The following is a 16,904-nucleotide window of genomic DNA, read 5'->3' on the forward strand; positions in this document are numbered from 1 at the left end:
GACCTTCTGGAAGTCCAAATAGGTATTGTCCACTGCCTCTCCTTTGTTTAATTTGCTCATTGCTTCTCTTACCAACAACTGAGGTCAGTCTAACCAGCCTATAGTTTCCTGTCTTCTGCCTCCCTCACTTCTTAAACGTTAGCCATTTTCCAGTCCCCTGGAACCCTCCCTGACTCCAGTGATTCCTGAAAGATCCTCAGCTATCTCCTTCAGAACTCTGGGCTGTAGTCCATCTAGTTTGGGTAATTTATTCACCTTCAGACATTTCAGCTTCCCCATTACCTGCTCTTTAGTGATGCCCTCTACACTCAGCCCTGCCCCGGCTCTCTTGAAGTCCTTCCCCCAAAATCACGATCTAGAAGTAAAGCTTTGCCCAAAGAGGGCTATCCCCTTTGTACTTGGCGGTGCCATTCAGGAGATTGTGAAGTACCTTCCTGGAGTCTCAGGATTCTGGAAGACTAAAAAAAATGGTGGAAGTTGATTTAGACAGGTTGATTGAAGGGATAAATACAGGCAGATGCAGTACAACATGGCTCTGTGTCATTGTATAATTTGGTATGAAAACAGAAAGGAAGAATATTATTGGGTGATATATTGGGATGAATGTACAAAGAGGTCTGGGTATACTTATACATCAGTCAGTTAAAATAGGCAGCAGGTGCAGCAAGCAGTTAGGAAGGTAAGTGGTGTGTTGGCCTTCATTACAAGAGGATTTGAGTTCAGAAGTAGAGATGTTTTACTGCAATCATACAGTGCCTTGGTGAGACTACATCTGGAGTTTTGCATGCAGTTTTAGTCTCCCTATCTTAAAAAAAATACACTTGCAAAAGAGGGAGTGCAGTGGAGGTTCACTTAGCTGATATCAAAGATGGCAGGACTGTTGCATGAGGAGATAGTGGTTCAGCTGGGTGTGTATTCACTAGAATTTAGAAAAGTGAGAGGGGATCTGATTGAGACATATAAAATGCTACCAGGGCTTGACTGACTAAATGCAGGAAGGATATTTTCCCCTGGTTGAGGAGTCTAGAACCAGGGACACCATCTTGGAACACAGGATAGACCATTTATGACAGATAAGGAAAGCTTTCTTCTCACAAAGGGGAGTGAACCTAGAAATTTTCTACCTCAGAAGGCTGTGAGGCCAAGCCACTGAACATATTCAAGAAAGAAAGAGATAAATTTTTATATTTTAAAGGCATCAAGAGGTATGGACAGAACATGGAAATAGAGGATCAGCCACATTCAAATTGAACGGTGGAACAGGCTCAAAGGGCCAAATGGCCTACATTTCCTCTTAGTTTCAATATTTCTGTGAAAGTTATTTTCAATATTAAATGTTACAATGAGAGATACACAATTGGTGATGTTTTGTAGTTATAGTGGATTGTCTGAAATTGTAAAATCTGCCTACCAGCCTGCACAAAAGAAAGACTGTAATGCTTGAACTGACAGCTTTATTTCTTCATTTCCTGCTTAAAACTAAGAAGGTGTCACTGTAGTACAATTACTGCAATGTTTAACGTTTAACTTGGTGTTTTCTTTTTACCTTGCTCTTAAGATTCTGTGCCTAGGTACATGTACCTAAGATGGCAGCTTATGTGATGACATTATACACTTTTCACTGTATCCCTACACTTTGTACTTGAGTACACATGACAATAAAATCAAATCATAAATTTCTCAAAATGCTTTTTTTTCAGCTGCTATTTTCCCCCAAGTAGCTGTTATTTATAATATCCTATGTAAAGGTTTGGCCCAAACTTTAATAAACCAAAACATTGCACATTTTGCAATAATGTTATTGCCTTATTAAATTTATACAGTATCTTTCAATATATTGATTCAAAGATTGTATTTGAAAGTCTCAGCTTTTCTTAGCATTGGGCTTAATTTGATGCATGTAACTCAGACTAGTGACATATCCAAGTAGAGAATGGAAGGAAAAGATTGCCTTTCTTTTTCTGTTATTTCATTTTCATTTTTTTAAAAATAAAACTTGAAGCAGTTAGTTATTGTTGCTTGTATTTTGTTTTCAGAAAATGCCAGTTGTGAATACCTGTCAAACAGAAATTTTACTTCTACATTTATGAAGCAGAGAGAAATACTTGGAGAATGTCACATTGCTAAAACATTAGACAAGCAATTTTTATAGTTTGATTCTTTTTGCTTTCTATTAAACTATGGACTAAAGCTGTTCTTGGTGGGGGGGTGGAGGTGGGGAGAGTAGCTTTGGAGTTGGTGGGCAAGGGAAGGTGAAAACTGGCTCTGGCTTTTTGACATCTTTCCTTTGGCTGACTTGAGTTAGAGTCATAGAGAGTGGATCAAGGTTTAATAATGAAATGAGTAGACAGATCAAATGGGTTATTTAAAGACAAAGTGTTAGGAATGGGATTGAGGGGATGATTGGCACAGGACTGGATTGGTGAAGGGATAAGTGATACAGGTGAACTGAAGGTGAGTGTGACTGAAACATGGAATTGGAAAGAATCCAGTAAAGGCTCTTCCCCAAATCCGACAGTTCAGCTCGCTGGTACACAACCCACTACCACCTCCCATCTAACAGTTGGAAAAGGGAGACATAAAATTGGATAGTGAGAGAAGCAAGACAAGATCACAAAGTAGTAGCAGAGAGGAAGGGAAACAGACAGATGATGGCCTAGTGGTATTATCGCTGGACTATTAATCCAGAAATTTATCTAACATTCTAGGTACCCGGGTTCAAATCCTGCCACAGCAGATGATGGAATTTGAATTCGATACCGAATCTCGAATTAAGGGTCTAATGATGACCGTGAAAGCATTGTTGATTTTCAGAAAAACCCCAGCTAATGTCCTTTGGTGAAGGAAATTTGACTCCAGGCACATGGCAATGTAGTTGACTCTTAACTGCCTTTGGGGCAATTAGGGATTGGTACTAAATGCTGGCCTAGCCAGAGATGCTGTCATCCCATGAGTGAATTTAAAACAAAGAGAGAAACAACTCAGAATAATGCAGAGACTCTGAGAGATAGAAAGTGACCATACTCTCTTACTTACTAAATAAAAAAACAAAAGAACTGTGGATGCTGGAAATCAGACAGAAAAACACAAATTGTTGGAAAATCTCAGTGGTTCTAGCAACATTCTTGGAGAAAAATCGGAGTTAAATATTTTCAGTCCAGCAATGCATCCTGTTCATAAGGTCACTGGAGTGGAAATGTTAACTCTGACTTCGCTCCACTGATGCTGCCGGAACAGCTGAGATTTTCTCACAATTTCTGTTTTTGTATCTCCTATTTACTGTGGCCAATGCCTTTGGTAATAAACTAGAGATATAGTATTTGCAAATTAAAAGTATAATATAAGTAGTATTATTGTATCGCTGGAAAAATATTTTATAAGAATCTGCTGTTTTAAGTATGGGAGTATGTATATTTTCTGACTAACATACATTTTGCGTGCGGATTATGTACAGTTTACATTGTTTACTTAGGTGTTGAATTTTGTGGTTGAGGCCAATGCAACTGCACTTGGTGCTAATCTTGAAGAAAGTTGCCCACAAGGATGTAGTGATCTCTGGGATGTGGTTTTTCTTTTTTTTTGTTACGGCAGTTTAAATTGGGCACCAATTCAAGGGCATTTCCAGGCGTCTAATTACAATGATGAGCTAATAGGGCAGACATCCAATCACATTGAAGAATTCTCACTAGTGGAAGGTCAGAAAGTTTAAATGGATTTTTAATTTATATTTTCAATATGATCGGAATAAAATAGAAACTAATATTGTCATAAAAACACTTTAGCAATTATTTTTAGAGTAGTTATATAGTGGTTTTAATGTAATACAATTCCCCTGTCAGTCTTACAGGATCATTATTAAATAAAATACAAAACCATGGAGATAATCCCCTCCAAGCCACTCATCATCCTGACTTTGAAATATATTGCCATTCCTTGGGTGTGACTGGATTGAAATCCTGGAGTTCCTCCCTAATGGTATTGTGAGTCTACCCACACACATGGACTATAGCGATTCAAGGCGGCAGCTCACTACCACTTTCCAGAGATCTGTAATAAATGCTGGCCCAGCCACCAATTCCCACATCCCATGGATGAAGTTAAGACATTGATTTTGTTTTTTTTAACTCAGAGGAAAGTATATTTTAAAGGTGATGCTATGTTTGTAGGATCATTTTGGAGCTTAGACAGCTGAGGACACAATGGTGGATCATAAACAGACTGCATAATCTCAAACTGTTGCCAAAGTGAGGGAAGTTCTCAGTTTCAAGGGAATGAAGTTTGGAGAAGGGACCAAAAGCAGCTGTCACAGTTTGTCCAATAATTATTTGGAAAAATGTTTGCTGATTCCATATTAGATGTCAGGAAAGCAGTCTGATAGTTTAGCAACAGTGGAGGAATTGAAGGAGGTGATGTAAGTAGAAGGGTTGAAAGCAAATTACTGCGGATGCTGGAATCTGAAACCAAAAGAGAAAATGCTGGAAAATCTCAGCAGGTCTGGCAGCATCTGTAAGGAGAGAAAAGAGTTGATGTTTCGAGTCTAACTGACCCTTTGTTAAAGCTTTGACAAAGGGTCAGTTAGACTCGAAACATCAGCTCTTTTGTCTCCTTACAGATGCTGCCAGACTTGCTGAGATTTTCCAGCATTCTCTCTTTTGGGAAGTAGAAGGGTTGATGTTTTTGTCCATTCATTGATTGCTTAGAGAATTTACCTTATGGGAACCTCAATAACACACTCTGTGGAGAACCATAGATTTGGAAACGCCAATGTTGGACTGGGGTGTACAAAGTTAAAAATCACACAACACCAGGTTATAGTCCAACAGGTTTTATTGGAAGCACTTGCTCCTTCATCAGATGATTGTGGAGAAAACCACTTTTATCAGGGCTAGTGCTTCCTAAAAACCTGTTGGACTATAACCTGGTGTTGTGAGATTTTTAACTTTGAGAACCATAGAGTCACTCATTGACTGTCCACATGAAACTATATGTATATGAACACACAAGGTTACATTCGGCTTCAGTGCAGTAATAACGGTGAATGTTGATACCCTCAGTGCTATTACTATCACAGAATGTGGGTCAAGATGATATCCTTTTCACCCTACTGGGTATTTTTTCAGGTTCTAAGTTCTATGCGTTATTCAGATTTATTAGAGAAGTGTATTTTATCATCAGACTATTTGCTGCCTTAATATGCTACTTTAAAGTAGTGTCTAATTAAAATACTACATTTATATTTCACCCAAATAATGAGTATTTTCTGTATCCTTCATAAATTAAATTTCTTGGTAATAATTGGGAATTATTTTGCTGCAGCCTTTATTTGTTCCCTTCATATGGATGTGCTTTGTTTCTGCAAACTCACTTTAAACAAGCCAAATAATTAACTTTTTAAAAAATATAACTGCAGATCACAGCTTGTTTTGAAAGGCTGCAATTTAAAACTCCTAAACTGCTTTGGGTTGGAAGATTCCCCATGTGGATTAACAATGGCTTCTGGGTGAGGAGAGGATAGATTTTGTCTTTGCTGCCTGTAAGATAATTCATCAGATTGCACACCATTAATTAACTACAGCTGTCTAATTTTCATTCCATTGATTTTTCACCATGAAGTTGAAAATCTGTTGCGATATTTCAAATAGAGCTGAGACTTTGAGGAATATACTAGGCTTATTTGGTAAATTGAAGTGACATAAATAATTAGTACTCTCTAGGCTAAACCTTTGAGAAGTTTTTGCATTTCCTTTTAAGAAAAATATGATTAGCCACATCCACATCCCCGTGGCATGGTGGCTCAGTGGTTATCACTGCTGCCTCATAGTGCCAGGGAGCTGGGTTCGATTTCACCCTTGGGCAACTGTCTGTGTGGAATTTACACGTTCTCCCCATGTCTGAATGGGTTTCCTCTCTCAGTCCAGAAGTGTGCAGGTAGACTGGCCACTCTAAATTGTTCATAATGTCCAGTGATGTGCAGGTTAGGTGGATTCACTCTGCAGTTTGAGAGGGACAAAATTGAATCAGATGTAACAGTATTACAACTGAATAAAGGTGACTCCAAAATATGAGGAATTGGCCTGAGTTGATTGAAGGGAAGATTGTGGAGCAGCGATGGCAGGAATTCCTGGGTATAATTTGAGAGGCACAGCAGAAATTCATCCCAAGGATGAAAAAAACATATAAAGGAGAGGGTGAGGCAAGGTGAAGGTGACCGGGGGTTGGGGGGAAGAGGATGATATGAGATTAAGCGAGCTGTTCGCTTGAAAGAAGGTGGCAAGATTTTTTTGCAATATCTAAAATGGAAGAGAGAGTTAAGAGTAGACATTGGACAACTGGAAAATGAGGCTGGAGAAGTTGCAATGGGGAACAAAGAAATGGCAGAGGAATTTGGTTTAAAGCAGCATCTTCCTTTTTTAATCCATAAAGAGTATTCAAAAATGATGACTTTATATGAATATGCAGAATATTTACAGTTGATAGACAGCAGTGTATTTAACTATCATTTAGAGACTGTTAACTTTCCAGATCTCTTCCTTGGCAATTCTACAAGAATTGCCTTGAAATATTTTGAATTACACAGAAATTACAGGTCAGACAAAGACCACGAGGCCTGGCAAGTCTTTGGCGGTATTGGTGTTCCAGAAGAACTTCTTTCTATCTTACTTCAACTTCAACTTCAACAAATTCTGTCACCATACCCTCTGTTCCTTTCTTCCTTATGTCTTGTGATTCCTCATAGATGGTTCTGTTATTCACCACAATCAATCCATGTGGCAGGAAGTCCCACATTCTCAACCATCGAGATAAAGATCCATCTCATGAATTCCTTTTTAGATTTTTAGTGACTTGCTGCTACTTATGGCTCTTGGTTTTGCATTCTCACAGTTCTGCCCCTCCCTTCTCTGGTTCTGCGCCCTTTAAGAGGATAGTCCAGGATTGTGCAGCAGTTTGGATGCGAGTGTCTCAATAACCTGCTTCAAGTCCCACAGAAATGATGAGCAACCCCAAGGAAACGGAGATCTGATTGCATGGCCCTTTGTACATCTCCTTCCACTCCTGTGTGGTTTCCTTGATCCTGAAGTGTGAAGCTTTGAAGTGTTTTAACTCCTACATGTGAAGTAACCCTTTTTAAAATCCTAAAATGAAAAATTGCATGTCAGGATCATTGAGCAGAGTTATGACATAGTTTTAGGTATAATTAAGTTTGAGTATATCCAACACGTCTACTTAAGGAAGAAAAGATCCATGTACAACATAACCACATGTGCTCGGGCGGTTGTCACATATGGAATCCATATTTAAGTTTTGTTCTGAAAAATAAAACAAAGTCATGATGTTAAAAGACCTGGAAGCAAGGACACCATTGATGTTACAGAATTTGCAAATCCTGTTATTGGGTCTGTTTCATTCTGAACATACAGAACTTCCAGCCTTTTGGATTTGAGAATTGTGGTAACACTTGCGCATCGGGAATAACATTGTAACTCGTTCTCAATTTGTTTTCTTTCCTTGATGTGAAGATCTGTTCCTTGTTTTTTTTATTTCTTTCCTTGAAATATTCAGCATCAGGTTTTGCAACTGTTGCTTGATAAAATAAAACATATGCACAACTTGGAAAAAAAGCTGCAAAGGGAACTTTGTGCATAAAGGGTTAAAGAAAAAAAATTTTAAAACTAATCCTAACCACATATTGTCTTTCTTTATTGTACTGTAGCCAACGTTTATGTTGTCTGGGGACATTTTCACTGCTAACCCTGGTCAGATAAAATTAGCCTTTCAGGAATATGCTGACCCAGATTTAACCCTGCCCTGGAATTCCACATGATGCCCACAATGCTGAGCTAGCAATGTGTAACAGTTGCTGACAGAATGTTGTTCAAAGTTGTGGAATCAGTGATGATTTGTGCCTTTTGTGGAGCTGTCTTTGCTGTAACTTGGAAACTTTCATCGATTGCCAATGAAACTTTTTATTTTTAAATAAACTTCTGAAACCATTAGCTAGTATTTATCCCTCAGCCCAACATCGGCAAAAGACTTTTTTATTTGTTGATGGGATGCGGGCAATTCTGGCTGGGCCAACATTTATTATCTATTTTGAAATGTGTGAGGCATGGAGGGGATCTGCTGCCTTAGTCCTTTTAAGTGATGGGGATCAAAGTTTTGGGAGTCTGCTGTCCAAGGAGCCTTGGTGAATATCTGCACTGCATCCTTGTAAATGATACAGACTGCTGCTATAGAGTGTCGCTAGTGGATGTTTGTGGATGTGGTGCCAGTTAAGTGGGCTGCTTTGTCCTGGATGGTGTCAAACTACTTGAGTGTTGTTGGAGCTACACCCATCCAAATAACTGAGGAGTATGCCATCACACTTGTGTCTTGAGGTGAGCTACTTGCTGCTGAATTTATAGCCTCTGACCTGCTCTTGTAACTTCTTTATATAGCTGGCTCAGTTCAGTGTCTGGTCAGTTGTGTTGATAATGGGGGAGTTCAGTGATAGTCATGGTATTAAACATTGTGGGGTGTTAATTAAATTCTCCCTTGATGGAGATGGTCATTGCCATGGACTTACATGGAATAGTGTAGGTTAGATGGGCTTCAGATTCGTATGACAGGTCGGCACAACATCGAGGGCCGAAGGGCCTGTACTGCGCTGTAATATTCTATGTTCTATGTTAACTGACTAGGTACTTTTCATCAGTTTTCACAGTAGGAGACACCAGCACAGACCAGGATGTCATGAGAGTCAGTAACGGAAGCGTGTGTAGTGGCGATCATGAAGGGGAAGGTGTTATGTAAGATGAAAAGCCTGAAGGCAAATAAGTTACCTGGACTGGATGGACTATACCCTAGAGTTCTGAAGGAGATAACTGAAGAGATTGTACAACCATTGGTGTTGATCTTTCAGGAATCACTGGAGTTGGGGAGGGATAAGAAGACTGGAAAATGTTATGTAACACCCTTACACTCTTACTTAAGGGTGTGAGGCAGAAAACTGGTAACTTTAGGCTTGTTGGCCTGACCTCAGTCATTGGTAAAATTTTAGATTCTGTTATTAAGGATGAGATTGTGGGGTACTTGGAAGTGCATGGTAAAATAGGGCAGAGTCAACACGGTCTCTTCAAGGGGAGGTCATGCCTGACAAATCTGTTAGAATTCTTTAAGAAGGTGATGAGTAAGTTAGACAAAGGAGAGCCAGTGGACATGATCAGTTCACATTTCCAGAAGGCTTTTGACCAGGGTGCTGCACAGGAGGCTGCCTGTGGTGTTAAGGGCAAGGTACTGGCATGGATAGAGGATTGGCTGACTGGCAGAAAATGGAGAGATAAAGGGATCTTTTTTAGCATGGCAGCCATTGACTAGTGGAGTTCAGCAGGAATCAGAGTTGGGACCACAACTATTTGTATTATCCATCAATGTGTTAATATGTTAAAGTGTAATTTTCTGTAACTGTCACTCTGTATGGTCACTTACTGACAGTAATCCAGATTTGGCTTTTTGGATCAAGCTATTGTACGCCTAGGTATTGGATTGGAGAAATGCAATAATGAGGAATGTAGGTTCACTGATAGTAAAGACTGGTGATGCCAAGCCAAGAGAATATCTCGTGGTGACCTGTAATCTATGATTCTCTGTAGAGATCAGCATTTCTTTGAAGCAGTGCCATACAAAATGCAGACTTCTTCACATGTAGGGTCCTATGGATTGTTGCCGCAAAGAAACCTTGGAGAACAAGTTCATAGTTCCTTGCACATGGAGTCACAAGTTGACAGAGTAGTGAGGTGGTGTTTGGTACACATGCCTTTATTGGTGAGTGCATTGATTATAGGCGTTGGGAGGTCATGTGGCTGTACAGGACATTGGTTAGGCCGATATTGGAATACTGCATTCAATTCTGGCCTCCCTGCTACTGGAAAGTTGTTGTTAAACTTGAAAGGGTGCAGAAACGATTTACAAGGATGTTGCTGGAGTTGGAGGGTTTGAGCTATAGGGAGAGGCTGAATAGGCTGGGGCTGTTTTCCCAGAGCTTTGGAGGCTGAGGGGTGACCTTATAGAGGTTTATAAAAGTAGGAAGGGCACAGATAGGGTTCATAATCAAGATCTTTTTCTCAGGATAGGGGAATCCAAATCTACAGGGCATAGATTTAGAGTGAGAGGGGAAAGATTTATATGGAACCTACAGACAGCTTTTTCACACAGAGGGTGATGTGTAAATGAAATGAGCTGCCAGAAGAAGTGGTGGAAGCTGGTACAATTAGAAGATTTAAAAGACATCTGGATGGATATATGAATAGGAATGGTTTAGAGGGATGTGGACTGGGTGCTCGCAAATGGGACTAGACGTATTTAGAATATCTGGTCAGCCTGAATGAGTTGTTTCTTTAATATGGAAGGCCAAAATGTGGCAGTGCAGACTTGGAGGACCAAACAGCCTGTGCGGTATTGTTCCTTGTTCTTTTGTTCTTTGACTTTCTGACTCTATGTTCTTGCCTTTCAATTTGCTGTTCCTGCTATGAAGAAAGAATTAAGCAGTACATGTAATAACTGTTATGTTACTACTGTTATGTATTTTCACAAAGTCTTCCCGTACAATGGTGCAGATTTTCCACTGGTCACAGTTGACATCCCAGTGTAGATGAGAGTCGCTCATTGTGTCCTAAGGAATCACCATCGAAACACACTCTGAAGGAATTACCCAGGAAACTGACATTTCCACCAGACAACACCTGGAACCATCTGAAAGTCTCTGTTTAAATTGGAATATTTGGATGCTTCATATGAAATTAAGTGATATGGCTACGATGGAAAAGTTAGACTATTAAGCACATTGGCTAACTACTGAGTAATTATTGAAATGACTCCACGCTTAGCTCACCAACAATCAATTACACCTCGACAGATCCCGAAAGCCCACCAGACCCTGTCGTAAACCCTCGCTCTCTCTCTTGCTCTCTCTCTCTCCCTCTCTCTCTCTCCCTCTCCACCCCCACCCATCCACCCTTGGGAACCTTGCACAACTGCCCCTCTCCCCATGGCAAGGTCCAATCTGCTCTGGCCTCTCTGCCCTCTGAGTGCTGGGAAAGAGGAGGGTGAGGTGTGATTCGCCTTTCTTTGACAACTAGCTGTCAGAATTGAAGGATAGTTCTGCATTTCTGAGAGGGGCCTGACGGGAATTTACTGTCAGAAATGTGGGGCTGCCTTCTTTTCTTTTAAAGAAGAGGGCCTGAGTGGCAGTCCCATGTGGATTGCCATTTCTTGAAAAATCCAGTCCAATGTTTCTTGCTTGACTGAGTTTTAAGCTGCCTGTCCCCGACAATGAGACATTTGGGAAGGGATGGTTCAGTCGTGAACATGTTGCTTAGCATTGTGTCATAGAATACCAATCTAAACAATCTTGTTGGTAACTACAGTATTTTCAGTGTTCTTTGTTATTGTAATTTATCCTCCAATTATTTACTGTTAACAATACACTATCACTACTTTTTAAAACCTATTCATCACACAATAATATTGCAGTGCCATATGCTATAGTCTGAAAATACTCTTCTATTATTCCTGAGAGCATTAATATTGGAATTGTGAAGGTTAAATGAAACTTGTGTTTTTCAAGGAAAGTGCTGCATAAATATCTCAATTTTGTTTGTGGATATCATAAGCCTGTGCTGCTGCCCATTGATTTACTTTGGCTTGTATACATTTAGCACCTCTTGGGAAATCTGGTTGTGTCATCCTTTTGAGGCTGAGGATTGGCATTATACTGACAACAAATAAGATCCTTAGCTCTAAATGAGCTATGTTGCCTGATTTTTCTTTGCAAACGTGAAGCTTGTTTTAATTTGAGCACTTTCTTGATTAGTGCACAGTTCACTTAAATATGAAGACATTTATGGATTCGATCATTTTACGTTACCAAGTGCACATTTTGCAAGCTGTCTAATGGAATGAAATTAATGCTTGGAATGTCTCCAAATTCATGCAGTGTGTCTCTGGGGAGGGATTAAATATTTATGATGAGTGTTTGCAGTGAACGTGGACGTTCCTACAGCTTGTTTTTTTGGTTTTTTTTGTTCTTCTGCGTACTGTTGCTTTGCAATACATTGGATTGTGTAAGATTTTACTTGACTGAAAAGAGTAAAATGACATTTAGTAACAGACTCATTCCAAAGACTTCAAAACATAATTATACTTGTTTAATATTAAAATGCAAAAGTCCAAGTTGACAGTCAACACCCAGGCTCAGTTATAAATACAACATAAGGTAATGCTTCATAATCTGAATCTACAATGTAGCTCAAAATAGATAACAAATCTCCAAATTTGATTCTTGTAGTAAAGCAAAGCTGCAAAGGAGTTCTTCATGATGATTCAGTGCTACTTTCATGGACTTCTAGATTAAAAGAAAATTGTTCCATGTGTCACTTTGGACAGGTTTTTATAATTTGACGTGCCCACAGCAAGGAGCCCAGCAGCTGAACAGAAATCTGAGAGTTTTTGTGGTGGGTTTATTCCTGGTGCAATCATGGCAACAGGCTACTTCAGGGCTTTCTGAATAATTACAGCAAGTGGGTGTGATCACCAGCTGTATGCAGCTTGTGTGTGGATGCGCAGCAATCCAAACTTTGCAGGCCATTCATAAATTTCCCCTTCTAAATACTGCATGTGTGTGGTGTTGCAAAAAAAAACTGAAACACACTATGCCTGCTGGGCCTTCCATTCCATAACTAAACAACATCCAAGCTACAAATGGTCCTCATTTCAGTTGTTAAGTCTTTGTTGAACTTGGAGATTTTTTTTTCCTTGCCTGCACTTACCTTTTCTTTCTCTTTTATTTGTTTTCCTGCAGCCTCAGAAGGTTACATTTTAGTAACATGTGCCTAACTATCACTAGCGACAACATATTACCATCCTTTCACTTTACAAAACTGATTCAGGATTTTTTATGCCATTAACACAAGATGAAGTTCAGCTTAATCCACATTATCAGTTATAAATTCTCAGACACGCACAGCACAGAAACAGACCCTTCATTCCAACTTGTCCATGCTGACCAGATATCCTAAATTAATCTAGTCCTGTTTACTAGTATTTGGCCCAAATCCCTCTAAACCTTTCTGTTCATACACCCAAATAGATGCCTTTTAAATGTTGTAATTGTTGAAAATGTGTTGCTGGTTAAAGCACAGCAGGTCAGGCAGCATCCAAGGAAATGTTGTAATTGTACCAGTCTCCATCACTTCCTCTGGCAGCTCATTCCATACACCCTCTGCGTGAAATATTGCTCCTTCAGTCCTTTTTAAATCTTTCCCTATTCACCATAAATCTATGCCCTCTACTTCTGGACTCTAGCACCCCAGGGGAAAGAACCTTGTTTACTTACCCTATCCATGATGCTCATGATTTTATAAACCTCCATTAGGTCACCCCTTGTCCTCTGACACTCCAGGGGATATAGCCCCAGCCTATTCAGCCTCACCCTATATCTCAAATCCTCCAACCCTGGCAATATCCTTGTAAATCTTTTCTGCACCCTTTCAAGTTTCACAACATCTTCTGATAGGGAGATCAGAATTGCACGCAGTATTCCAATATTGGCCTATACAATGTCCTGTACAGCTGCAACATGACCTCCCAACCCCTATACTCAATGCACTGACCAATAAAGACATGCATATCAAACATCTTCTTCACTATCCTATTTACCTGTGACTCCACTTTCAAGGAGCTATGAACCTGCACTCCAAGATCTCTTTGTTCAGTAACACTGCCCAGGTCCTTACCATTGAGTGTGTAAGTCCTGCCTTGATTTACCTTTCCAAAATATAGCACCTCACCTTTATCTAAATTAAACTCCATTTGCCATTCCTCAGCCCATTGGCCCATCTGATCAAGGTCCCTGGTGTACTTTGAGATACCCTTTGCTGTCCACTCCACCTCCAATTTTGGTGTCATCTACAAACTTACTAACCGTACCTCCTATGTCCCATCCAACTCGTTTATATAAATGAGGAAAAGCAGTGGACCCAGCACTGATCCTTGTGGCGCACTACTAGCCACAGGCCTCCAGTCTGAAAGAGCCCCCTCCACCACCACTGTTATCTTCAAGCGAGTTCTGCATCTAAATAGCTAGTTCTCCCTCTATTCATGCCTAACCTTGATAACTAGTCTACCAGAAGGAACCTTGTTGAACACCTGACTGAAGTCCAGTTAACCTTGATGATAACATTAGCAACATGTTACTGATTTCAGAGGCTGGCTTTTATGAGGAGCCATGTTCTCCAGCCTTCCTGATTGTTGGCCAGGAGCCTGTTCTTTAAAATAACAGCACCACCACAGCCATTCTATACTTGCCATGATGTCAACTGGCTCAGGGTGAGATCTCCACCCCCATCCCTGAGCTCATAAATGGCATGTCCAAGTTGTGGCCATCTTTTGGGTATCCCAACAGTTTCCAAATGAGAGGACTTCACAGATGCTCGGCTGAAGATATTGCTAGATGTCTTAGTGCCCAGGAGTCTTGGCTGACCAGTAATAAAGTTGTAAAACAAAAAGACAAAACAAAATTTCACACTTTCTATTCAACAATCACTGTATTCATTAAACATTGAGTGCAGATTGGTTTTTATATTTTGTGCAAGTTGAATTTTTGTTGTGTCTGCATCATGCAAAATGAGTTCTTTATCTTAAGGTTTTTGAACATTAGTGCATAAGGACTAAAGAAGATTTATTACTTAAATCCCCCCCCCACCCGCCCACACACATTGGACAAAATCTGACCTATCTAAAGTATTCCCAGTCAATATTTGGAAAGTTGAAGTCCCCCATAACAGCTACCCTGTCACTCTCGCTCCTATCGCGGATCATCTTTGCTCTCCGATCCTCCACATCTCTGGAACTATTCGGAGGCCAATAGAAAACTCCCAACAGGGTGACCTCTCCTTTCCTGTTTCTAATCTCAGCCCATACTACCTCAGTAGAGGAATCCTTTCTGCCACCATAATACTGTCCTTGACTAATAATGCCACACCCTCTTTTATCATTTTCACTGTTGTTACCGAAACATCTAAATCCCAGAAGCTGCAATACCCATTCCTGTCCCTGGTCTACCCATGTCTCAGAAATGGCCACAATGTTGAAATCCCAGGTACCTACTCATGCTACAAGTTCACTCACCTTATTCTGGATGCTCCTGGCATTGAAGTAGACACTCTTAAAACCAACTTCTCGCTCGCTGTTGTCTTTTTGCAACTTTGAAAGCTTATTTCCAACCTCCCTACTCTCAATCTCATGTATACTTGAACTACAATTTAGGTTCCCATCCCCCTGCTGAATTAGTTTAAACCCATCCCCAAGATATTGGTACCCCTCTGGTTCAGGTGAAGACCATCCTGTTTGTAGAGGTTCCCACCTACCCCAGAAAGAGCCCCAATTATCCAGGAATCCAAAACCCTCCTTCCTGCACTATCCCTGTAGCCATTTGTTCAACTCCTCTCTCTCCCTATTTCTCACCTCGCTAGCATGTGACATAGGTAACAAACCTGAGATAACAACTCTGTTTGTTCTAGCTGTAAGCTTCCACCCTAGTTCCCTGAATTTCTGCCTTAAAGCCCCATCCCTTTTCCTACCCATGTTATTTGTGCCTATGTGGATCACAACTTGGGGGTGCTCCTCCTCCCCCCCCCCCTTCCCTCAAGGATCCCCAAAACACGATCAGAGACATCACAAACCCTGGCACCTGGGAGGCAACATACCAACCATGAATCTCTCTTATTCCCACAGAATCTCCCATCTGTCCTCCCCCTAACTATGGAGTCCCAATGACTAATACTCTGCTCTTTTTCCCCCTTCTCTTCTGAGCAACAGGGACAGACCTGTGCCCCATTGCTTATCCCTGGTAAGTGATATCCGCGCCCCCACCCAACACAATCCAAAACAGTATACTTGTTATTGAGAACAGCCAACGGAGATGCCTGCACTGACTGCTGGTTCCCTTTCTGTCTCCTGACAGTAACCCATCTATTACCTTTTCTTACCTGAGGTGTGACTACCTCCCTGTAACTCTTTTCAATAACCCCGTCCCCTCCGTATCCCAATGACCTGAAGTTCATCCAGCTCCAGTTCCCTAATGTGGATTTCCAGGAGCTGGAGTTGGGTGCCGTTTCCCACACATGCAGTCAGCAGAACATGGAAACAGACCCATCGGTCCAACCCATCCATGCCGACCTGATATCCCAACCTAATCTGGTCCCACCTGCCAGCACCTGGCCCATATCCCTCCAAACCCTTCCTATTCATATACCCATCCAGATGCCTCTTAAATGTTGCAATTGTACCAGCCTCCACCACTTCCTTTGGCATCTCATTCCATACACATACCACTCTATGCGTGAAAAAGTCTCTTTTCTATCTTTCACCTCTCACCCTAAACATATGCCCTCTAGTTCTGGACTCACCGACCCCAGGGAAAAGACTTTACCCATTTACTCTATCCATGCCCCTCATAATTTTGTAAACCTCTATAAGGTCATCCCTCAGCCTCCAACACTCAGGGAAAAGAGCCTGTTCAACCTCTCCCCATAGCTCAAATCCTCCAACCCTGGCAACGTCCTTATAAAGCTTTTCTAAACGCTTTCAAGTTTCACAACATCTTTCCGATAGGAAGGAGACCAGATTTGCACACAATATTCCAACAGTGGCCTAACCAATGTCCTGTACAGCTGCAACATGACCTCCCAACTCCTGTACTCAATACTCTGACCAATAAATGAAAGCATACCAAACGCCTCCTTCACTATCCTATCTACCTGCGACTCCACTTTCAAGGAGCTATGAACCTGCGCTCCAAGGTCTCTTTGTTCAGCATCACTCCATAGAACCTTACCATTAAGTGTATAAGTCCTGCTAAGATTTGCTTT

The 16,904-nt window shown here is 40.8% G+C and overlaps 1 protein-coding gene across 4 annotated transcripts in view; it reads left to right on the top strand.

The window, feature by feature from the left end:
• The window catches only part of tmem117 (transmembrane protein 117), a 365,044-nt gene that overhangs the window by 262,287 nt on the left and 85,853 nt on the right, over positions 1 to 16,904 (top strand). The window lies entirely within an intron of this gene.

The sequence above is a fragment of the Hemiscyllium ocellatum genome, chromosome 19 (genome assembly GCF_020745735.1).
Source record: "Hemiscyllium ocellatum isolate sHemOce1 chromosome 19, sHemOce1.pat.X.cur, whole genome shotgun sequence".
Classification (NCBI taxonomy): domain Eukaryota; kingdom Metazoa; phylum Chordata; class Chondrichthyes; order Orectolobiformes; family Hemiscylliidae; genus Hemiscyllium; species Hemiscyllium ocellatum.